This window comes from Protopterus annectens, chromosome 9.part0 (assembly GCF_019279795.1).
Source record: "Protopterus annectens isolate FY-2018-M chromosome 9.part0, PAN1.0, whole genome shotgun sequence".
NCBI classification, from domain to species: domain Eukaryota; kingdom Metazoa; phylum Chordata; order Ceratodontiformes; family Protopteridae; genus Protopterus; species Protopterus annectens.
This window is the reverse complement of record NC_056743.1, coordinates 983,146,036-983,171,859: the sequence shown is the minus strand read 5'-3', so window position 1 is coordinate 983,171,859 and position 25,824 is coordinate 983,146,036. Positions and strand designations below refer to the sequence as shown.

At 38.6% G+C, this 25,824-nt stretch overlaps 1 protein-coding gene across 2 annotated transcripts in view; it reads left to right on the top strand.

Moving 5' to 3' along the window:
- The window catches only part of LOC122811713 (myosin light polypeptide 6), a 262,424-nt gene that overhangs the window by 81,069 nt on the left and 155,531 nt on the right, over positions 1 to 25,824 (top strand). The gene's annotated exons all lie outside the window — the stretch shown is intronic.

Sequence of the window (25,824 nt, the reverse complement as noted above, 5' to 3'; positions counted from 1 at the left end):
GTGGAAGGAAACCAGAGCACCTGGAGGAAACCCACGCGACCACAGGGAGGACATGCAGACTCCGTACAGAATACTGTCCTTAGTGTAATATTTATACTAAAATATAAATTGTTGAATTGTTGCATTAGTTGTCTTTTTTTTCAGCAGAACCTGCTATAGGTTTCATTTGTACCTTTGTGTATTATACCATGTTTGTGTGCATGCTACTGTAATGTGTTTTTGTGGTCATTATGAGCCTGGGCCATGGCTGAAAACAGTCAAATGACAAAAACAAACAAATAAATAAATTATTGCACTATTACAGTACAATATTATATTATTGTAATATTGTTGCAGTATTACAGGTGCAGTTGCAACAGAGATCTTTACCACATAATCACCCCCTTAATTAATAGGTTGCTTACAAAATCATCTCAGCTGTGATCCAACACTAAAAGTTATTTATTATAGAGGTAATCATTTGATTATCACCAATTAAATGTTTAATGTGTAAACCAAAAATATCTAAAGTCTCTCTTTCTTTTACAAAGTAAATATCTTTATTTAACAGATAAGTTATTGTGAAACACAGAGAATGTAACTGTCTAAAACCTACACTGTAGTAGTAGGTGAAAAATCATTGCTTATTGTGTATTTCCATGGGAGGATGTCAGGGTGACATGTAGAGCTCTGTGGAAGGCTCTGTGTTCAGAAATGCTCCTTGGAATATATTTGTTTAAAAAAGATGTAAGCCTGCTTTCTAATAAATAAAAGAAATTCCTAACCTGTGAAACCACTGGAGAGTTTGCTGTATGTCCAACTTTGGACACTTCACAGTCTGGAACAATGTCAGTCATCCCAGTAAGAGTAAATATGCATTCCCTGAATTCTCAAATAAGCGGAAGCTGAAGCCAGATATTTATTTTATTTTTTTAATCATTTACAAACTTGTTAACTGGGATAATGCCGTTATCACAACAGACCAATTTTAGTCTCAGCCAGGGTAAATAGAGAAAAAAATTAAGTAGGAATAAATAGATGTATAGTAAAATGTTATTAAAGTAAGGTATAGATACAATGAAATGAAGAAATATACTATTTAGAAAATGTAGTAAGACTTTACAAAGGTATAGAAAAATGTATGCAGATCTACATAACTACAAGCGCAGTTTAAAAAGGGGGGGGGTAGATGGAATTATAACTGAATAGCACTATAGTCAGTCAGGTGATCAGAAGGCAAAATGGTAGTGGTGGAATACAGAGGGGTTAGATAACTGAGGTTAAGTTACGTGACCTGAGGGAATGCAGTTATATTTAACTTGTTTGAAAAAGTATGCTTTACTTGGCTATGGAATTAGGAATATAAGGCAATGTCTTTGAAATAAGGAGGAAGGGATACCCAGAATTGGTGACCAGGAGCAGAGAAGCTATGGTTAGTGAAATAATGTCTGGTTTTGGAGATTTGTAGTTGGGGACCAGCATGAGCTTGACTTCTGAGGTTATAGAAGGGGATGCTTAAAATGAGTTCAGCACTTAAGAGAGGGAGGGTGTTTGTAAGAGTCTGAAAAACTGAAAGTCCAGTAAGAGGACAGCTTTCTGTTTGACAGATGACCATTTGTTTTTGTTTTTTTGTTTTTTTCAAATGTTTGGTAGGAATATTTTTGTATGGGAGAGAAAGACAGGGATGAGGCATCATATTTTGTATGAAAAGGTTTGAATACATTTATAATTTCTGTTGGAAACTATTATAATGAGCTATTAGGGGAAGGATTTATTTTCTTATGGCAGATCTTGTTGCAGAGGAGAAAAGGTAGGTGATTTTTATAGACCAGAATAAGATGTAGATGATATTAAGTTTTGTTTTTTCCAGGTGAAGGTGAAAGTTCAGAGATGTGTCGAGTTAGATTCCCAGGTATTTAAGAGGGCAGGTTTTTGAAAAGTGAATTGTTAATTAAGATCCTTGATATGTAGAGAGAGAGAGAGAGAGAGACATTAGGTGTGTTTTGGATAGCGCCAAAGAGCATTTTTTGGGGGGGATTTGTTAAAAAGTAGGTTTTTATTGTTAATCTAGTTTATGAGTGAGTGAAAGTCAGTTTGAAGCTGATGTTGCAGAAAGGAGAGAGCGGGATTAAAGTGGAATAGCACCATGTCATCTGCATAAAGGGAGAGTGGAGATTAGGGAATGTCATATGGAAGCTTATTAATGAAGATGGATAATAGTAAATGGGGCAGGATCAACCATGAGAAGCACGTTTGAGTCGGGGGCATCAGATGATATACAGAAGCCAATTCTGACTCTGAAACTAGATTGGTAAGGTAGTTTTAAGTGAGATGGAAATGCGCCAGAAACTAGAAGCGCTGATAGGACTGGAATGCTTGGGTAAGGATTGTGTTATGTCTGACTTCCAAATGTGTGACATAATATTTTGTGTATATATGAAGGATGGAGAGAGTAAGGAATTTTCTGCAATGGTGTACAAACCATGGTGTCAGATTATCAGACCCTGTTAGAGTGTTTAGTGGGATTCAGTTCGGGACAGGTTCAGTGTCTTTTGATTTAATTAGCTTGGAGTAGAAGGGTGATATATGGAGGAGGAGAATGGGTGAACTGGGTGAGGGTTGAGCATTAGTGGGTCCTAGTTTTAGGAGACTGCTATATTCTTTTAAGAAATCAGTGGGAATGAGAGGACTAATGATAAATGGACTAATGTAACACTGGAAGTAGTAAACTGGTGAGACAGTTCAGCCTGTTAAATGGTTAACTTCTTTAAGAGAGTCTTAAATTGCTTATGAGGGAATTTTGACTTGTTCTGAGGGTGTTAACTTTGTATCTTCTGACAGCTTGTTTATCCAGGTTTCAGATTTGAATAAAATGTTTTCTTAAAAGTAAGATGAGGTTTTGTTTCCATATCTACCATGCTTCATCTCTGAATTTTAGAAGGGCTTTCAACTCCTATGTTAGCCATTGGTCATGGTGGGTGTGTACAGTCTAGATATTGTGAGAATGAATGTGTCTTGAAGTTGGGCACTGCTTTACTCTCATCCACTGATACTAAGCTACTCTAGCAAGGGCTGTAATATGTACATGGCTGATGCAACGAAAATGGTCTCAAACTAAATGCAAATAAGTACAGCATAGTATCAAGCTTCTCCCATCTCAAAATTTGTAAATGGAACTCCTCTTTAGACAGATACAGCCATAAGAGATAGACGTTTCCACCACAATCAAGAAATCCTTCTATCTGCCACGGTTAATTTCTAATGGAATATCATTAAGATCCAAAAATCTCTTTCTACCACAGTACCTTTTCCAAGTCATCTTCTCACTGTACTCTTCCCTTATCAGACCTGTCATCAAATATAATGCCTCCTTTGGCCACTTTTGTATGTACAAATCCAAACGTATTGCTCAACTGGAAAGGCCCCAAAGATTTCTAACAAAGAAAATTAAAGACCTATACCAACAGATTAGCACAACTTCAATATAGACTGGCTAGACTGTAACTCCCCAAACCCCAAAAACTCCATCAGCCTACACTGCTTTACACAACATGTCCAGATACCCACTATAATTAATAAGTCTTCCAACAAACACTCCTCTTTAGATTGGGTATTAACAAATTGACCAGACCTATACCCCTATTCTGACTGTCTTCTATTTCCCAACCTATATAATCAGGAAGTGAGCTAATCCATCAAAACAAATTATTGTTATACAAATAAGAAACAAAAAGCACCTAAACCCCAGTAGCCTTGAAGATATACTCAAACTACTACCTCTACAGGCAGCAATAGAAGACTTTAACTCTACCTTTTTAACTGTAATAAACTCTCAGGCCCCTAGCAGAAACATATGTGTCAAATCAGATTATGCCCCATGGTTAACTAAGGAAACACAATCACTACTTAAAGTTTGAGAAAAGGCATGGGCAACTAGGAACAAATCCAAGTCCCAACCTGCCCTACAAACCTACCGGAAACTTAGAAACAAAGCAAAGCAGTAAATTAAGCAAGACAAAATAAACTACTACACAGAAATACAATCAAAACACCAAAATAACCCTCAAAAATGTTGGACAGCTATAAATAATATACTACAACCAGGCAAAGTCACAACACCTCCTCCAACTACGGACAATATTCCAGATAATATTGCTACTCAATTTAACAAATACTTCACCGAAACTATATTAGCTCTGTCCAACAGTCAAACCCTCTCACTTAACACAATTACCTCTGTCCCTCCCAAAATTAATGCCACCTTCTCCCTGCAACCTGTACCTACAGGCACAATCAAAAAACTCCTTAAAAAACTAAAACCCACCACATTAGCAGAAGGCAACTTACCCGCCAGTTTACTAAAACTAACGCAGACATAATAGCCTAGCCCATATCAATTCTCATCAATAGATCCATAGCTGAACAATAAGTCCCACCCATTTGGAAAACCTCTTAGATTATACCTCTAGATAAAGATGGCCCTTCAACAGATATCACAAACTACTGACCAATCGCTATTTTGTCACCTCTGTCAAAAATACTAGAGAGGGTCATTCACATGCAAGTTACGGATTACTTGCATTCTAACAAACTTCTAAGACTCAACAAGGCTTAAGAGCCTATCATAGTACCTTATCCGCCCTAATAGCATTCACCAATACTATTAATTATCACAGAAACAACAGTCATTATGTATCCTCTATCTTCCTTGACCTATCAAAAGCCTTTGATATGGTATCCCATGGTAAGCTCCTAAACACCCTATCCAATCTAAACTTTTCTTATTCTACTCTTGCTTGGTTCCAGGATTACCTTACTGGATGCCAGCAAGTAGTTTCTTGGAAACAGACATTATCACACCTTCTACCAGTGACTCTAGGTGTTCCCCAGGGATCCATCCTAGGTCCACTACTATTCTTAATCTTTACTAATAACCTTCACACCGCAACCTCATAAGCCTCTATTATCCAGTACACTGACGATTCAGTATTGATATGTACCACTCCCAAAATCCAAGAACATCAGATCAAAACACAACAATCCTTTCTAGCAGTTGAGACCTGGCTTACTAATGCTCAACTAATCTTAACCCCCCCCCCCCAAAAAAACAAACTTATGATTTTTCAACCCACAAAATCTGTCTCACCCACTAACACCTTTAACCTTGCATCACTTAACAACACCAACAGTTCCCCAACACCACACACCAAACTTTTAGGAGTAGAAATTGATTCTAATTTAAAATTTGGCATTCACATTTCCCAAGCAGTAAAAACAAGTACACAAAAAACTAGGAACATTGTATAGGAACAATCTCATTTAATCTCCACACTGCTGTACGCAGCTCCCATACTCACAAATTTAAAAAAGTAGAACTAGCAAAACTTGAATCCTGTTACAACAAAATTGCCAGATATGCTATTGACCTACCAGCTAGATCCTATCACTGTATAGCAACTCAACTGGTTAGAGCTCCCCCACCTCCTACATTACTACCAGTTAACCATGGCCCACAAAATACTCTATGAACCAGAGAAAATCCCTGCCCTACAAATACTACTTCAACCCTATGCTCCTAACAGAACCCTACACTCCACAAGCAAATGTCACATAAAAATCAATATAACCAAAAATCAAGCAGGCGACTCTCTCTTCTCAAATTATAGCAGTTAATGCTGTCGCCTCACAGCAAGAGGTTCTCCGGTTCGATTCTCGGCTGGGGTGCCTTCTGTGTGGAGTTTGCATGTTCTCCCTGCATTCGCGTGGGTTTCCTCCGGGTACTTCGGTTTCCTCCCACATTCTAAAGACATGCTTCTGGAGCATTTCTACCCGGGCCTCCGCTGAAAACAGGATCTGTGGAACCTAGTTGGACTTTCCCGGTCAACAAATGTTAAATAAATAAATAAACAAATATAGGAAAAATCTGGAATATTATGCCCGAAAATATTATAACTATTACATCTCTAGCCTAGTATAAATCAACACTAAAAAAACACTTGTTAAATAAATGGCTGTGCCCATGCTCTGCTCCTGACTAACCTCGCACTCTAACAAGTCTACTAACTATACCCTTTTACTGACTACTCACTTCCAACTGTCTATAAGGGTAAACATTACTCTATGCATACTAACATTACTCTAGATGAAATCACTACAAAGCTGATGACATACTGACTAAATATTTAACTTTCCTTAGAAACTTTATTTAGGAACTGCTGTGTCATATTGGACCCACTTTATACTCACACAGAGCTGAATTAGAATTTTAACTACTCTCTACTGTCAAGTTATCTGTTGTCTTAGTGATTTACCTGATACTCATACTCAACAACAATTCATTAAGATGCATTTTGTATAACTATTTGTCCAAGTTTTGACCTGAATTAGTTGCCTAACCTTTCTATTCAAATGCAAAACTAACTTTTTATGTTCATTGTGGTACTGTAAATATATTAAGATTTATTGTGGCACTTTGAATGTATTGCAATTCTGCTTGTTCAGTGTGGAGCTTTTCTCCCCGGGCCTCCACTGAAAAAGGACATGTGTCCAGTTGGACCTTCCCGGTAAACAAATGTAAAATAAAATAAATACTCAGTAGTTCATTGGCTACTCAGAGGTGATCTATGTCTCATTTTTCAATCCATGAAATATCCATTTATGTTTTAACTCTTATTTCTTCTCAAAGTCAGTGGTTCTAAAAACACCTGCGCTGGGGACCTAAATCTGTGCCAACAAATACATAAGACTGACTGAATAGACAGTTTCCTATCTTAATATATTCCAAATCTATGGAATAAGTTGCCACTACAGTTCAGACAAAGTAACCGACTCCTCTTAAAGCTAGGCTTGATGATTTGAGAGATGTGCACAATTAAGTGATTCAAAACGGTGGCAAGAACTTTTATGTGTCTACTTAAAGTTGTGCATGGCTTGGTATCTAAGGTCCCTGTGATCACCTGATTAGTGCTGTTCCTATGTTGCTATATATAAGAAAGATACTGGTAAGAGTTTCAGCAGCAATGTGAGTCAAGAAACCAGTAGAGTAGGGAAAGTTAAGTGTTAAGTTTAATTTTAAATTGGTATTTAGACCTGAAAGAAATTAGTCTGAGTTGAAGTTTGAAAGTTATGTTTTGTAGCCAGAATAAGATGGAATAAAAGTCATTAAAGGCAGTAGGTGCACTGTGATGGATGAAAGGAAAGATGGATGGTTTGTAATTACCAGGTCCAAGAGAGACTGGTGGGTGGATTTTATTTTGGGGTGAGTGGGTTGTTTGGCTAGTTGACTAAGGTCTAGATCCATCTGGAATTTGCTTATGTAGTTAAAAAGCAGCCCTAGGAAGTTTAGATTAAACTCACAATAAATTATAACATTTTTGCATTTTGGGGTAGAAGATATTAATCCCAAGGGTTCATGAAAGTGTCTAGTGCATAATCCCATGACACAATATTTTGCGATTCAGAGACTTGTTAGCTGTGATGAGAAAAGATCCCATTATCAGCTAATTTGTATGTCTCCGAATGGGAGTTACTACCACAACTTGCAGATCATTGCTGATCAGCATGTCATGGTAGTTAACTGCTGCTCAAGTAATTTCTGATGTTTAATGTTTCCTCTGCCCCCCCCCCCCCAATCCCTGTACTGCTGTCAGTGCTGTTACGGTACTTAGGTTTGAAGTAATCTTTGGTGTCTAGTGTTTCCCCATTCCCTGATCCGTGTACTGCTGTCAATTCCATTACAGCACTTGGGTTTGAAGTAATACCTGGTGTCTAGTGGCTCCTCCCATCCCCTGATTTCCTGCAGGTGGTTCTGGGAGACAGAGCACATGGCTAATTAGCATATGTCTCTCCCCAGGACTGCATGATTAGCATTAGGCACAGCCATAATGCCAGTACCACACCGTTGCATGTCTTTATGCTGCAACATCATACAGCACTACGTTAGGGCTGTTCCTGAATCCCTAAAGGTCACTGCGATGTTTACATGAGGGTGAACACATCATGGTACCTTTTTGAATACCTCACAGTGTTATATATCAGATTTTGGAATTTAGTCATAGAGGAAGGAGGTAGTAGACAGGACACAGTGAGATGGTATGCGTCGTTGGTGGTGGGGAAGGGATTTTTATTATTAACCAGTTTGGGTTATAATCTGAAGTAGGATTTGCTTGAGAGACTATTTTTGTGCTTAGATGACATTTATGGAGGAGTAAGATGCCACTTCTGTTTCATTGCCTTCTAGCAAAGATATAGTCATAGCCTGGGAAGAATTGATGTGTGGAAGGGTTATCATTCTAATTCAGGAGTCAGGGACTGCAAGAAGGTTTGTATTGTATTGTATAATGAAGGAGCTAACTTGTTTTTGTTTATTTCTGATACTTTGTGTGTCATTAATCAGAAAGCAGAATAACAACTCTGTTCACTTGTGAAGAGAAGGTAGTAGCATTGTCTGTATTTACCTCAATGTTAACCCTTAAGAGAACTATAAATATTAATGGTGCAGACTTATGGGTATTGAATCACATGAGTCAGGGGAGTGGCCATTTTTGTCTACTAAGTTGGATGGCATTAAGGAGGAGTATTTTGGGAGATTGTAGTAATAGTAAAAGGACTGAAATGTAGTACTGATAGGGGCGAGAAGTGAACCACTCATTGTTATGGTAGTAATAGAAGTGTATATTTATTGATTGATTAATTGATTGATTGATTGATTGATTGATTGATTGATAGTAGGAACTGTGTGTAAAATGTGGAAGTAAAAAGACATAGAAAGATATCAGACAGAGAGAGAGAGAGAGAAGGAGCATGATAAACTAGTACAGTGCCGGACACATGCAGAGACTGATGTAAGTAACTTGGTGAAGACTGGATAGGTTTCCATGTGTATGGTTAAGGGTGAAATAGTTGTAGTTGATACGTGAAGGAATTAAACTATGGATGAGGTGAAAACAAATAAGTTTGGATATGAAGATAAAGATTATAAACACTGATGTAAATACAGTTACAAGACTGTAGGAGTATATGGTGATAAAGAGTGCAATGGTGAAGTGGAAGAAATGGGGACAGGAATGATGGGAAAGAATGAGTAGGAAAATAGTGCATTCAACTAATCCAATTAACAAAAGGTAAATCAATCAATAAATAAATAAATAACTAGACTAGAGCTGTGCTGGGGAGATGAATACGAAATCGCTGCTTGTCATGTTTTGGTTATGCAAGAGGTGAAGAACAGAGAGGGTTAGAAGAAGGTTATGAAAGTTAGCCAGATTATTGATTAAAGATTAATGTGACGATATGTAAAGTTAGAATCCTGTTTAAAGAAATATTATAATTAGAAGGTAGCAGAACTAGGTATGAAGGGCCACATAAAAAAAAGTGAAGAGCAGACTTCTTGAAATTCTTTGTCCCTATAAAGCTCTTGAGGTATGTCAGGCAGATGTATTTAAGATGCGATGAATGGGGTGGCTGCCTGGGCACAAGCTGTTAGTGGCCACAATTGTTACTGTAAACATTTTTTCAAGTCATGGTGCAACCGCTTTGGTGTGTGTGTGTCTGTGTGTGTGTGTGTGTGTGTGTGTGTGTGTGTGTGTGTGTGTGTGTGTGTGTGTGTGTGTGTGTGTGTGTGTGTAACTGTAGCAATGAAGCTAACAATAGCTGTTTTCCACACTTTCTAAAAGGTGTGACTGTCTTTTTGATGGGGTCCTCAAATCTGTCTGAGGAGGGTGCCAACTGGGAGTGTCCTTAGGGCACCAGTTGATTTAGGTATAGTTCTGATGCCATATATCTGCAGTGTTCTTTTTTTTTTTTGTGAGTCATGAAGAACTTTGAGCAAAACCTCCTTCCTTTCCCAAAAAGTGCACTGCCTGGTTAATTCCAAAAGCAAAAGCTGGTGAATCAGCAACAGAATCTTGTAGAGCTGATCTTTGAGAAAGTCTGAACTTGGTTCCAGCACAGAAGGAAAATAAACTTCTAAGGTATAACCTCTATAGACCTTTCTTTCCACTAATCTGTGGTTATGAGAAGTTAGTTCTTCATAAACTGAGATAAACATCCTCCTATGGCCTGGGAATCTAGGACAGTGGTCAGGGGATGATGGCTGCCCCCATCCCACAGAACTAGAACAGAGTTATCTTTCTATATGACAATTTTCCTTGGCTGCTGCTGTTTCCCTCCTGATGCAGTGTTTATATTAGAATTTCCCTTTTTATATAATGTTGTGATTTTTTTTTCTACTTTCTTTATCATGGCAAAGATTTTGAGAGGTAATCCCTGGTGTATTTAGGAAATAGGAATGGAACATTTGCTTTACATTCTCTATAGTCTTGCATTTTCCTTCAGTTGTTTTCGAAATTTCTCTGAGGGAAGAAATGGTTTTGTCTACTTAAATACACTTAAATATGTAAGCATGCATCATTTACAGTCTAAGCAGCACAGACACACATATTTTTTTCTTAATAGAAAATATGTTTCCTATATTTGAAACGTGAATTCTGTCAGGTTTAGTCACTTCCATAATACGGATGGAGAAAGCCCTGACTTTGACTAACAGGTCAGGCACTAGACAGGCTGGTCGGGGAAGGATAGAAGTCAGCAGCTGTTGCCATCTCCTCCAGTTTGTGGAAAGAAGTGGTAGTTCTGGTTGCTAGCTGCACTCACAACTAGCAAGCAGAGGTTTGCTGACACAAGTAATGCATCAGATACCAGGAATGTGAACTTGTTTTACCTTGCTGGTAATGGTAGCTCTTGATGCATGTGGGGGGAAGGTACAACAGGCCCTCACAGTGAAATGAATGCCCAATATCAGCCACCAACGGGTGGATTTAAGGCCATATACAGAAACGTTCTGCTGTCAGCACATAAGATGGTTTTATTGCAGGCTTCATGGTAGAGACTGGCACAACAAGAAAAGGTGAACCACTAAAAGGATGGAAAGACCCTTTTCATTCAAGCTGTTCAGAAGGGCAGGGATAGCCATTTGATAGCAGTTGAAGGCTGATTAGCCAGCAGATGGCCAGGACCAGCCAGCTTCTTTCTATTCCTGCCTGGAAGCCTGCTCCCTTCAGTTGTGTCCTGCCTGAGTCAGTGACTAAACTGCCCCTGACAGAATGAATGAGCTCAAGAATAATGGGAGTTGATGGATGGCAGGTAAGGATACAAAAAGCACCTGGAGAATGTATTAGACTTATTTACAGCAGGTGGACAAGAATCAAGATCTAAAGAATGCACTGAGTAAATATCCGCAAAGGGCCCAGTAACAAAGCAGATTGTCATTGCTTTGGCTCTGGTAGCTTCATCAGTTTGGGATGCTTTGTCCTGAGGTAAATAAGGGTTTAGAAGGCCATTTAATGTGTTCTCTCATTAGGTTTAAATACAGTATCTCATGGGTTGTTAACAGCAGTCATGCTGTTCACACAGTATATACTGACCTCGTTAAAGCATTGTGGGCATTACAAGTAAGCTAAATGCTTTAAATGTGGACACTTACTGTATGTGATAAGATGGATAGCAAGTTGGCTAAATGACAGAACCCATCCAGATCGTGTGACAGGTGTCTCATCTGAAAGTGTGAAGATAACCAGCAGAGCTCCAGCGGGCTTTGTACTGGGGCCTCTTTTCCATCATTTACTTCTCTGATCTCCAAACTGAAAACCTGGACTTCTGGTAAACTAAATTTGCAGATGACTGTAAACTGTGAGTTATTGTCAAAACCCCCACTGAAACGTGTGCTTTTCAGAACAGCTGGTATGCAGAAAATGCATTCAAATTAAAAGCAAGAAAGTATAGTATTGTTTCATTTGGCAAACAACGTCCTACCCTCAACATATAGTGTAGACAATATTCTACTACTAAATGAAAATGCACTGTAGTCAGGGATCTGGGTTAATGTTTCCCTCTCCTTCAAGTTTTGTATGGCAAATGCAGTCAGAAAAATCCATCTAGTTAGCACAACTTATACTCAAGGGTACATCATCCAGATCTAAAGAGATCATGATTCTCTTATATTCAGCAGTGATTAGACCAATTATAGATTGCAAAGCTCCCTTCAGGGTGTACCTCCCTTGACACAGAAAACAACTAGAGAAGTTCCAGAGGTTTAAAAAACAGAGCTACCAACACAGACGAGGAGCCCTATCCATTTACACAGTACATTATAGACTCTTTAGGGGCAACCTATACCTCACCTACCATGCAACTGGAGACACTGCTGTCCTTGATCCCCTATATCTCTGCCAGTCAAATAGCTTAGGCAACACCAAGACCAGGAACAGAAATCTTCATTAGCAGATAAATACAATTTGATGGAGAGAAAGAAATTCATTATGCCGTGCATTTCCCACCTCTGGAATAAGCTGCCCCTGCAAGTTATGTAGTGCAATACTTTATCATCTTTCAAATAGAACCTGGATGATTGGATGGGTATCCTCAAATTTATCAAAAGACTAAATGGTCTACATCTCCCTGAGAAAGGGGGTCCAGCATGAGGACGAGTATTAGTAAGACGTTGATGGACGCACAACTAAACTGCCTTGAAACCCATATGAATCTTGTAAATCAAAAGAAATATCCGTCAGGAGATATAGTCTTAGCCGACCAAGACCTCATAACATTAATTTTAATCCAGTCTTAATTAGAATCCCCTTTTGGTCACTTTATGTTTTGCAACACCTAAGGTAGAAGGTTTGGGAGTTAGTAAAGCCACTAGCACCTGCTGCATCAGATATTGTTGTGTGAACCACACACATGAGTGCGCACACGCACACACACACACACACACACACACACACACACACACACACACGTATAGATAGAGATATTTGTACAGTTTATTTACTTATTTAATTTATTTATTTATTTAACATTTGTTTATCGGGAAAGTCCAACTTGGAATGAGCCAATTTTCAGAGGAGGCCCAGGGAAAAATGCTTCAGACGCATGTCTTTGTAATGTGGGATGAAACCGGAGCACCCAGAGGAAACCCACACAAACTCATGGAGGACATACAGACTCCGCACAGAAGGCACCCCAGACAAGAATTGACCCAGAGAACCTCTTGCTGTGAGGTGACAATGCAAACCACTGCACCACTACGCCGTCCAATTCTTGGAAGTCTGCTTAACAATAGTAGGAAGATCACCTGAAGGAGAAACTGAAACTCAAATTGCATTGGAAGACTTTATGAGAAGAAGTGGCAGGGTTTCTCTCAGTCCAAACATCAAATCCCCAGTGTCCTGGATGAAAAGAAGGATTTTATACAATCCTAAATCCTTGAACTCTATGTGTTATTTAGACTGCCATTTTAATGACTGGGGTGACTTACCTGGCTACTACTCAACCGTTTTGAAGCACATGTAGAAGCAGTGAGCTAGAAGGAGTACCAACTAACATCAAGCAAACACCTTGTGAAATGAAGGGACTGGTCTGCGCTTCACTTGCCAGAAGATGAACTGCCTTGCTCAGCATGCCAGACTTGGCCTTTTGGTCACCACTACCAAATCCTGTGCATCATCTAAAGAAACCTCCATTTCTGTATTTTGCAACTCAGTGCTCTACTTGCTCTCTGCAATGATAAGGCCTATGATGGTCATCATTGTATTTCTGTAGATCCCTTAAACTGTTCTCTGCAGTCCCGCTAAGTGGGTTACAGATGAATGCCCTCTTTAGGATTATTGTAATTTCTAATACACCCTATTATTTCTCTATAAAGCTTTCCCCAAAATTAGAAAGCTGAATATTTTTTCTTTTGCTGCAGAAGAAGTGTCATCATAGAAGTTATAGAGCAGGGTTGGTTAAGTCATGGTACCAGCACTGAAAGACAGTACTCAACATATTGTGCCTGGCACTATACTGGGACCAGTAAGAGGTGATATCTTACTAGCAGCATAATGGTATGTCACTCAAGATTTCTATTTCAGAGTGCACCATTCAACAGTTTCATTTGGTTTTTGCAAGACTCCTGAAAGTCCACTGCATGCATGCCATCTATCAGGAACAGTATTTATCAGGTCATGGCTAGTGGCTTTACATGTTGGTGCTGCACCTCCAAGTGTTTGAGGAAGGGAGGATGGTTGACTTTATAAGCAAATGCAGGTTTATGGGGTACTCATTAGACTTATTGTAGATATTTTGTAGGTAACAGCAAGAGATTTGTCCACCAGTTCCTGGAAGATGAAAAGCAGTAAAAATGATAATGAGCAATGCATTCAAGTACAGAAAAGTAAAGAACAGATGACCTGATTCTACTTGCATGTATGTATCCAGGACAAACCTATCCTGATAGTCAGATATTTCTTTCCATGGTACTTTTGAAATGCACTTAAACATACTGTTAAATAAAGTCCATTACTACTTCAGTGTTTGACAAATAAGGTACCATGATCTCCTTTTTTTATTTACTTTTCCCATTGAGAACATGTCTTTTGTGATGATGTCCGTCAATTTTTGTTACTGGCCATCTTTCGCACAGCACTTTAATGTACATGTGAATCACAATTTAAAAGCCATTTATTCTGTATGTTTGTTCAGCTTCAGAACTGTAGTTCTAAGCCACAATCTCTAGCTGAGGTGTGAAGCTGGTCATCTGTGAGTGATAATGCAAATGTGTAAAATACTGGCTACATGCGATTTTTCAGAGTTAAAACTTTTTTCTGGCTCTATTTCTAGAATCAGTAACCTATCTAATTACCTTGTTTCAAGACCATAAAAATTTGAACTGTAGTTATCCATCCCTGCCTACATGATGTCAGAGATGATATGATAAATACCAGAAGGAACTAACTTAAGATTTCACAAAAAGCCAACAGTATCCTGAGAAATTTCTAGAATAGCTACAGATACAATAACAGAAAATATCATCTGAATTATGTTTTATTTTCTGATCATATCTGAAAGACATGGTTACACACTTACAGGGGAACCAGCAAGCCTTTAAACATGTGTGTGTGTGTGTGTGTGTGTGTGTGTGTGTGTGTGTGTGTGTGTGTGTGTGTGTGTGTGTGTGTGTGTGCGCGTGTGTGTGTGTGTTTCTCCTGCAACAGACCCATGTTCTTTGCCTCTTTGCCTACCACATGCTGTTAGCTGGGATAGACTATCCCCCTGTGACTCTGATTAGGATAAAGTGGGTAATGAAAATAAATAAATGCTGAATTAATGTGCATGGCACTCATGGGTTTGGTTTAGGGGAAAACCTTGACATCTAAACAGAGGTATACTTTTAGGTATTACTGATCCCATCTCTCTTTTCTGCTCAAAGATCTGCTGAAAGGCATTCTTGAGGTCACGCGATAGTCTCTAATAGGTAAAATAATTAACCTGGTACACACTAACATTTCTCCCGTCACCAATGTTAACGACCCAAGAAGTGGTCCAAGGTTTTCATAGGTTCATAGGTAAGTACTAGGCTAGTTGCAGTTCGGGGCCATTTTAAGCCTAGCCAGTATCCTTTTTTGGGGTTCAAATTAACCTATCCCATTTGGTTAGAAATTGGCCTTACCCAGCCCATGGTCAATAATTCTATACTACTCCTAATGAGAATAACTAGGATCATACCATAGATAATTTGAGGGGACACATGCATGGGATAAAACATTTTGGAGCTGTCTTCATCTATTAGTAGCACAAGGGGCAGTCCAGGGTAAATTTTCTGCTTCCTATCCATTGATCCAAGTTACACTTACTTGAATATGGATAGGGATGAACTTTGTTTTATGTGGATGGGGAGTCTGTTTCAAAGCAGCGGTATCCTCTGTGAGGTATACCTGTCCCTATAAAGTATTGTGTTGATGTTACAGAAGAGGTTTATATCCCTTGACTGAATGTTTCTGATACCATCCATACTGGTCAGAGGATGCCTTGTGTGTCAGACATAAGTCACCTCTTAGCAGTCTATAGGATACTGAGTATAGTAACAGGGATTTGAGTCAATCCATGTAAGACACATTGTTTAGGCCTTTTATCCTTTTAGTAAGGTATCTCAATGGGCATTCCAGTTGTTGCATGTGTCTGGACAGATATGTGCCAAAAGAGGCATTATATTCAATGACTGGCTTGATGAGGGCTGAGTAAAGGTGGACGATGGCATCTCTAGATCTAGACACCATCCCTTTGTTTATACACTGCGCAATATAGAAGGACTTTGTTACAACAATAGGCGCAGTTTTGTCAAATGTTAAGTCACTGTCCATATTGGTTCCCAAATCCTGAAAAACTGGGTTGTCTCAGGGACATATTTTGACTGTGGTAGTCCCCTGGGATAGATAACTTCCCTAAGGATACGATAATGCATTTTTTTGCATTTAGTTTCAGTCCATAACTTTGGCACTGATTCTTTATACTTTCACTTGTAAGTTCCCAGGAGAATTATGTACTGACCTTGAAACACCTGTGAATTAAAAACTTGTTAAACATTGCACTTAAGAAGTATAGGCGCCCATGTTTAAATACTCTTTGTCAAGCCCCAATCTAGTGTCACTTTTAACTCAAAGTAAAATCCTGCAATTTGTTTTGTTCCTAAAGCTGAAAATAAAATAATGGTCTAATTTATTTTAGCTAGCCTTTATTACACACCTAGCAAACTTTACATAGCAGGGCTATAAGGCATTGATTTATGCTTTAGATGTCAAAGTCATGAAGTTTAAAACATACCTTTTGAGAATGTGAATTATTCCAAAGTAATTAAAAATAAATTAAGGACCACTTGAACTATACCCAAAGATGGCAGCTTACAATCTGTATAATTGGAGATTTTGTCTATAAATTGTACATAAAATCAGAAAGAAGGAGAAGAAGAAAGAATTACTGCAAGGTGGGGCTTTGTCCGGCTGTGTTACTTAACAATGACCAAAGTGGAGAAACTGTGTACTTAACATGGATAGTATGAATGGGCAAAAGATAGAAATGCCTTCTGGGAAGAAAACAAAATTGTCAGTTGATTACAGAGAAGCAGACAAGGTTCCCTACCGAATGGCACACTGCTACAGTCATCCCTCTCCACAAAGGAGGAGCAACTACAGACCCCAGGAACTATCGCCACATTAGCCTGATGAGTCTGATATGCAAAGCTATGGAACGCATCATCATGGACCTAATAAACAAGGATATAGTGAATCTCCAAACTCTGGATTCCACACAGTTTGGTTTTGTGAAGGGTAGATCATGCCTGCTCAACTTGATCAACTTATTTGAGTCCATCACGAGAGCTGTGGATGAAGGCAAAGTGGTTCATACAGCCTACCTTATTCTGGCCAAGGCCTTTGATACCATTCCCCACTCAGGAGACATAGAAAAACTCACTAAGCTAGGCATCAACCCCTATATCACTAGGTGGGTTGCAAACTGGCTCACAGATAGAGCTCACAGTGTGAAAGTAACTGACTCCAAGTCAGACTGCCGACCAGTCACAAGTGGAGTCCCACAGGATTCGGTCCTGGGTCCTCTCCTGTTTTGCATCTACTTCTCTGAAGTCCAGGCCAACACAAAGGGACTCTGAGTGACAAAGTTTGCAGATGATTGCAAGTTGGGAGCTATTACTGACTCCCCAAGTGATGTTGACATCCTACAGAAAGGCCTCACTGAGACCAACGACTGGTGTCAGAACCATGGCGTTAAGCTCAATGCCAAAAAATGTGTCGTCATCCCCTTTGGGAAAAACCTGGTTCCCACGAATTACCACATCGATGGTAGTCCACTGAACACAGAAGGAGTTATAAGAGATCTGGGAACACAGGTTGACAGCAACTTCTCTTTTCACCACCACATTGCCACTGTGGTCAGAAAGTCCTTCTATGTGCACACCTCATTGCTAAGGGTTTTGCATCCAGGAAGAAAGAGGTCATTGTCTCCCTCTACTCTTCCCTCATTAGGCCAATCATCGAGTACAATGCCCCATTTGGCATGTACCTCACTAGACACCTGCAAGAACTGAAGGGGCCACAAAAGTACCTTACAAAGAGGATTCTAGGCCATAAACATTTGTCCTATATGAACAGACTCAAAAAGCTCCCAACTATTCTCTGTCTCATATCGCCTACTTAGAGGTGATCTCTGCTTGACTTACAAATTCATGTCTGACCCAGCTCTGTTAGAAATGCTATATCTAAAGAAATCCCAATCCTTCCTCACCACACACTCCAGAAACCTCAACCTCATTACCACAATCAACAGAACATGCTGGAGGGACAGGTTCATAACCCAGGGACTGCCCATGCTATGGAATGGACTTCCCATACATGTCAAACAGAGCACCACACTGGCCCTCTTCAAGAGAAATCTTGATAAGTGGGTGGGAAATAGGGAATTCACCCCGGGGATCACTCCAGTAGCTCTACTCAGTATAGAGGCACTGGGAACTAAGGTCGGGTGGCACAATGCCAGGGTAATCCTATGGGCTAGGCTTGTAAAGGCTCCAGGACCATTAGCCTAGTACATGCCTATGGACCTATGAACCTATGAATCCACAAAATAGCAGAGGGTAGCAAAATTACGAAGGAGGAGTTTAATCAAGAAGGAGGGAAGAAGGTGGCGAAGGTAGCAGATGCAAACGTAACAGATAAAAGATTGTTAATGTGAGAGGAACGCAACTAGTTTAGGTAATGAGACTTGTTAAGAAAACATAAGTACAGAAAAATAGAGTTTGGTGTGCTTACATGGTTTAAGTTGGATGAATACAGGTTGGCATTAAACTAGATGTCAGGATATGACAGACAATGTGTAAATTAGAGAGTCAGAGATTAGATTAGAAAAGCAACGTTGCTGCTAAAGCCTACAGTGTAGGCGAATAATAACATTTTATTATAAGCATCATGAGTCATAACATACTGAGGAAACTGCAGCTCTATAAAAGCTAAGTCATAAGAATGCCTACACAGAACAAATATGATGCGGTAAGAGTATATGTGTTAAAGGTTTAACAATCTCACTTCCGTAGCTGTCAAGCCTTAATGCCTGAACCACAATGTGGGTCCATTCATGAGGCAGGGTGAATGTGAGACCAGAGCTTGTGAATGGAAGTCTTAGAAATTATAGTAGTACTTCATTAATAATGACTTCCTCAGGGCAAATAATTTCTAAAAACTAATGTTAAAGTACAAGGAGTTCTTTGAGGGGAAAATGGCAACATTTATAGATAGATTTTATTTCTTGTAGAGTTTCTTCCCTACCTTGAGTTTCTTACTGCCACACCTGGATCAATGCTACATGTCACTCTTTTATACTGTATACCACCGGTCTCAGTTATTCATAACACATTTCTACAAGTTCTTGCTTTGTTGTCTAAAATGGACCAGCATCTTGTCCAGAACAGATTACAAAGCCTTGTACCCCAGAGTTGCTGGGAGAGACTCTAGCATCATCAAAATCCTTCCAAAGGATAAAGCCAGTTATCAGAAAATGAATGTTTTGATTTTTTAACATTTTATATCCATAATGATGACTGCAGTATGCAGTTTTACATAGCTGATCTGAACCCAGTGAATAAAAGCTTAAGACATGAGACTAAATAATTTCCCACAACTTGTATGCTATGTGACCAGCAGCAGTTTAAAGAAAACACATATAAAAATGAATGCTTTAATGTGTTCTTCCTAATTAAAAATAGGATATGCCTCAGCTAAAATGTGCAGCTTTCCTGATAATAAAAGCAAATAAAATGTTATAATGTCACTAAAAACATTCTTATGCATAACTAAATTAAAACATTTAGGATTTGCACAATTTTAAAACTGAAAGTCAATATGGTAAATATTTTTCTGCAATGATCTAAACGTTTTAAGTTGAAAGAAGCAGTTTTTTTGTTGTTTATTTAAATAAGAGGGTTCAGCTGAAAGGCAGTTTACTGGAGCAACACATTCCTATTAACTTTTCCTTTTTAGGAGTGTTCCTAAAGCAGTCAGCTGTCTTCCTGTAGGAATGACTCCACCTAAAACTACCATTTTACAGATGACCTTAAACAGTTATTCTCAGTAACTAAGAAAACATGTTAAAGGGTGGTTTCATAAGTGGATGAATCAAGGGGGTGTGAGGACTGTGCTCTACTTTAATCAGTACTGCTCTCTGTTTGTTACGCATTTTGAAAATAGTATATTTTTGCACATAAATAAGAATCTGAACAACAGGTCGTAGGAAATGCAGAAGGGGATTATAAACAGTTTTAGTCAGTTAAACAACTGCATTAGGGAAGGAATGCCTGAAACAAGTCATAAAAATGAAGTGTGTGTGTGAGTGAGTGAGACAGAGAGAAAGACAAAGACACACACACACACACACACACACACACACACACACACACACACACACACACACACACACACACACACACACACGCACGCACACAATGAGACAGCAAATCAGAGACTGGTGGGGGTTGCCGAGTACAGGAAGAACGTATGCATGGCTCACTTGTGAAATGGTGTGTGCTGAACTCATATCAGTCAAGCATCACTAACAGAAGCACAAACTAGATACAAAGGAGTTGATAGCGAGTCCTAGTGAACCTTTGTGAATTAAAACTACTTGCTTCCAGTTACAACAGACTTATGAGAATGTAAAAATATTAGCAGGATTCTGCCACAGCAAATACTCTGTCCTATGTGACAAGAAAGTAAAAGCCCGAGTCTGTACACTGCTACAGACTAAAAAAAATGTTTTTTTTTTAATCTTTGTTGACCATATTAGCCCCACTAGGTCAGTGGACTCTTCCAGGAAGGCCTGAGGTGGTATTCACATTGACATGGGGAAATCTGGCCAGCGCACAGAGGAACTTTTCCTACTCTTTTCCATAAGTGCCATGGAATTTTTTGCACCAACTCAAGCAGATGGAACCTCAATTTGGCTTTGTTTTACTGTAGTACCTTGCAGGCCATTCTGAGCTGATGTGGGCATGGTCTTAGTGACTGGCATGTGAAAGGGGTGTGCCGTCATATGGAAAACATGCATCCATGCAGATGTGACATGCATATTCATTTGATTATCCTCCCATACCCCCTGCTAATAAAATATACCAATTCAGAGATCGTACTACATTGAGGAAAAGAGTAAACTACGAATAGGCAATGAATATTCATGCCGCCATCTGTATGAATATTACTTAAGTTTACTAAGACATCACAGTTTGATGTTCAGTGGGCAGGGTTTAGGCAGAACTTGCTAGTGCACATCCTGCGAGGTACTACAGTAATACAAAGCCCTCGATTTATCATCCAACCAGAAAGACAGAACACTTAGGAGTGAAGACCCCACTAATACTGTACCCCAGTCTCAGTAATGGAAAATGTAATCCATTTAACTGGTTTGTGAATAGAAACCATAGCCTGCTGATCATTCAGCAACAAAGGTGTGTGGGCTACCTGTTAAGTCATGGTAAGAAGAGGAGACAGCACACATGACTAACAATTAATAATCACAGGACTCATACGGAATGTGAAGTGCCATAGACTCAGAGAACATAACTAAAGAGAAAACAGACACTGCTTCACATTGTTTTAGCTATTTTATTCTTGAAATGTATCCTGAAGTCACAGAGAGGATTCTCATTTAATATTTTACCCCTGTAGTGCCACAATGACTGTCACTGATAAATATTAGTTTAATATTACTCATAAGACATACTATTCCTTTCTCCCCGCATCAGTCGTGTCCCTCAAGGGTCTATACTTGGCCCACTACTCTTTAACTTATCCATAAATCATCTCTACACAGCTAAAAAACATGCCACTCATGTGCAGTATGCTTATGACTCCATACTCATTTGGTTTGATAACAACCTGAACACACTGCCAAAGAAATCCCATGAATCTCTCACATCTATTGAAATATAGCTAATTCTCAACTTTTCCTAACCTCCCCAAAAAAATCTAAATTAATCCTCTTCACATCTAAACAACTCATAGACAAGAAACGTCCCTTCACTATAACCTTTACAAGTAATCCGACACTTAAGTGGCTATCCCATACTAAAGCTTTTAGATGTCCCTGTTGATGAAAGTCTGAAATTTGACAGCCACATAAATGAGACTGTGAAAAAGATCCATCAAAACTTTGGTGCCTTATATAGGATTTCTCTTACTTAACAAGCTCCCCTAGAAAACATATTGCATCACCATTCCTTCTCCCCAATCTCCTCTATGCATTTCTTATACTGATTAATCTGCATGCAACCCAAACCAGCTTTCCTGAGCAATCCTATAACAAAGTTGCCAAATTCACTATAAATAAACCTTATAGAACTCACCATTATCAGGCACTCAGGCAACTTAATTGTCTGGAGCTGCCAAACTCCTTCGCACTCTCACAACTATTAATATCCCACAACCTCATCTATAAGCCTGAACAATTCCTCATTAAAAAAAAAAAAAAACATTATTCAGCCCTATTCTCCTGCCAGATTCCTCTGCTCTAATAGTAGCCTACATGATCATGCAGGAGAATGTTTGTACTCTACCTAAGGATCTGAGGAATGGAACTTTCTACCTCTCACTGTCAAAACAAATTACTATAACTTAGCATTTGAAGCTTCATCTCAGGCAAAATCTAATGGATCCATGGCTATGCCCCTGTACTGCTCCAGACTGACCTTTTTCCCGGTCTCAAGACATAGTCCTATGACCATAATTATTTTGCCCCTGCTGGCTCTTCCCATCCTACCTCCCAACCTTCCTTGGCACTGTCTCTGACCACTTGTACTCTTCAAATTTCTAGTTTATGCTTTTCTTCTCCTTCTTGTATATAACATTCCTCTAACCTCACAGCTACACGTTTCTCATTATTGATGCCATAAAAAGTATATTTTTGCTATAAGCGTAAAAATGCTACAAATGTTAAAAGCTGCTTAAAAGGCATATTTTTTGCTTTATCACATACTACATCAAAATGTACAGCTGTCAAAATCTCATACCTTTGCAACATTTGCTAAGGTTATACTCTGCTATTAACATTTATGTTTTCTGTATTACACTTTATTGTACAGCATGCCTTGTATTTAAGTGCTTTTCTCCCCAGGCCTCCAATGAAAAGGGGTATTGCATATACCCAGGTGGAATATCCCAGTAAACAAATGACAATCAATCAATCAATCAATCAATCAATCAATCAATCAGTGAAGGCTACCGGAGTTCAATACCTTGGGGGGGGGTCAGCTAAGATAACATCCTCTTCTGTGGTATTGTCATTTCTAAGGAATTTCGAGTTTTTCTAGTCTAGTATTTCATGCAGTGATACTGTGAAACCAAGTTTAATGTTTACAATGCAATATTTTTAAGAAAATGCTGTGTTTTTTTATGAGTGCATAAACTCATCCTCATTATAGGAAATATTACGAAACCCAATGTGAGAATTTCTAAGTGTTATGACCTCTTCAAAGTTAATTTTATATATATATATATATATATATATATATATATATATATATATATATATATATATATCTATATATATATATATATATATATATATATATATATATATATATATATATATATATATATATATATATATATATATATATATATATATATATGGTTCTAGGTTATAACACCGACAGCACACAACATCGACAACGACATCACTGACACCACATCATCGACAGCTCACAAACACGACACCACACACACTCAACACATCATCACAACAACCAATAAACAAAACAAATTCCCTGACCAAAAACCACACACACAACACAAGCACACCTAAATCCTAACAAACAAACACTAAACCTTACATACACAACTATCCACTACCCTAACCGAAACCCTAACCCTAAGGTCCGTCACTATCGCACACTAACCTAACCCGCGCCCTGACCCTAACTCACTTAACCCGCCCCTAACCCAAACAAATTCACTACTGCACCCTTACCTAACCCGCACCCTAACCCTAACTCACTTAACCCGCCCCAACCCAAAACATTCACTACTGCACCCTTACCTAACTCGCGCCCTAACCCTAACTCACTTAACCCGCCCCTAACCCAAAACATTCACTACTGCACCCTTACCTAACTCGCGCCCTAACCCAAACTCACTTAACCCACCCCTACCCCTACAGACCGCCAACATCGCACACTTACCTTACTCGCACCCTAATGTCCGTCACTACCGCATACTTACACATCCTTTCCCCATCTCGGTGTTCTCCGCGTCGGTGTTTTCATCCGTCGATCTTCTCGGGTCGGTGATTTCGCTGTCGGTCTTCTCATCTGTCGACGTTGTAACCTAGACCCATATATATATATATATATATATATACACACACATACACACACACACACACACACACACACACACACACACACACACACACACATTAATTATATTACATTATTATATAGAGTCTGGCAGTTACTTAATCCAAGCTATTTCCTGTGGTCCAGTGGTGCAAGGTTTGATTCCTTCATTCTCCATTGCCTGTCACTTAATCAGACACTGCTCCCGGGTTAAGTGTGAAAAAATTTCATGGAGATCAGTGCCTACCCAAGAAAACAAATAAAACAAATATATATATTTTTTGTTCTTGACATTTAAAGGATTTTTAAGTACACCATTTTACAAGCAATAACAATCAAGTTTTTTTTTCTTTTTAAAGCAGTTAATATAAAACAAAGTGAATGAAAGAAAAAGGATTGACCCCTTAATTTTTCTTCCTTAAGATAATTAACACAAGCTTTAAAATTTGTTGTTAGCACTTCTGCACCATGGTGTCAAGAATCCAGATCATCTGTTTGTTGTCTGACTGCTTATAGTTCCTCTTACACTGCTTAATTTAGTAATTTATCGTAAAAAATGAGATCATTTTTTCTATTTGCGATGTCAGAATTCCACTTTAAGCTTTCTTTTCAGCATTACCTCTATTTATTTATTTATTTTTAATAAATATGTATAAAGTTTCATTTTTTCATTCATTCATTCACTCATACATTCATCCCTTCATTCTTTTGTCACATTCTTTATCCATTTTGGTGGGGGCACATACTATCCCGTCACTCAGCTGGTACAAGGCAGAGAAACTAATCCCAGATAGGGCTCCAGTCTGTCAGAGGACACATGCATACAATGGCACACATACACACATTCACTCAAATATGGCATATACATACCGATGTCACTTTAGAGAATTACCATTTCAACAGGACACATGCATACAATGGCACACATACACACATTCACTCACATATGACATATACATACCAATGTCACTTTAGAGAATTACCATTTCAACAGAACACATGCATACAATGGCACACATACACACAGTTGCTTTATTAGTGAACGTCTCAAAATCACAAAATAAACATCTAGTTAAGCGCTTTCATCTGCAGCAGTGCAGACATCTTCAGAACAATTACTTAGTATCAATCCACTTCATTTAATAACTTTTTGGTGCCAAATATGCACTACGCATATTTAAAGCGCCAGTGCCTACTTTCATAAGTTGTCATTCACAAGAAACAATAAACCTCCATCAAAGTCAACAAACCTCTATCGGTTCAATTGCATACACATAAATAATATATAAAAATGAAACAATGAAATACAATAAAATTCAGATAAAAATTCTAAAATCATTGTACATCTAAGGAACCTGTTATAATAAAAACTACTAAAATGTCGATCCATAACCAGTGCCTACTAATTAAAAAAATGATACACATAATCATACACTAATACTAATAATTAATAACTTCTATATGTAATGTGATAAAAATATATACACAATTATTGCAATTCCAGAAAAGGTTTAATAGATATATAGTCATTTAACCCCGGTTCCCTGGATGCATCAGTCCGTATTTGCCATTCTGTCTCCCTTTTACTTAATATTGCTTTAAAGTTTCCTCCCCGGGTAGTGAAATGCACTTGATCA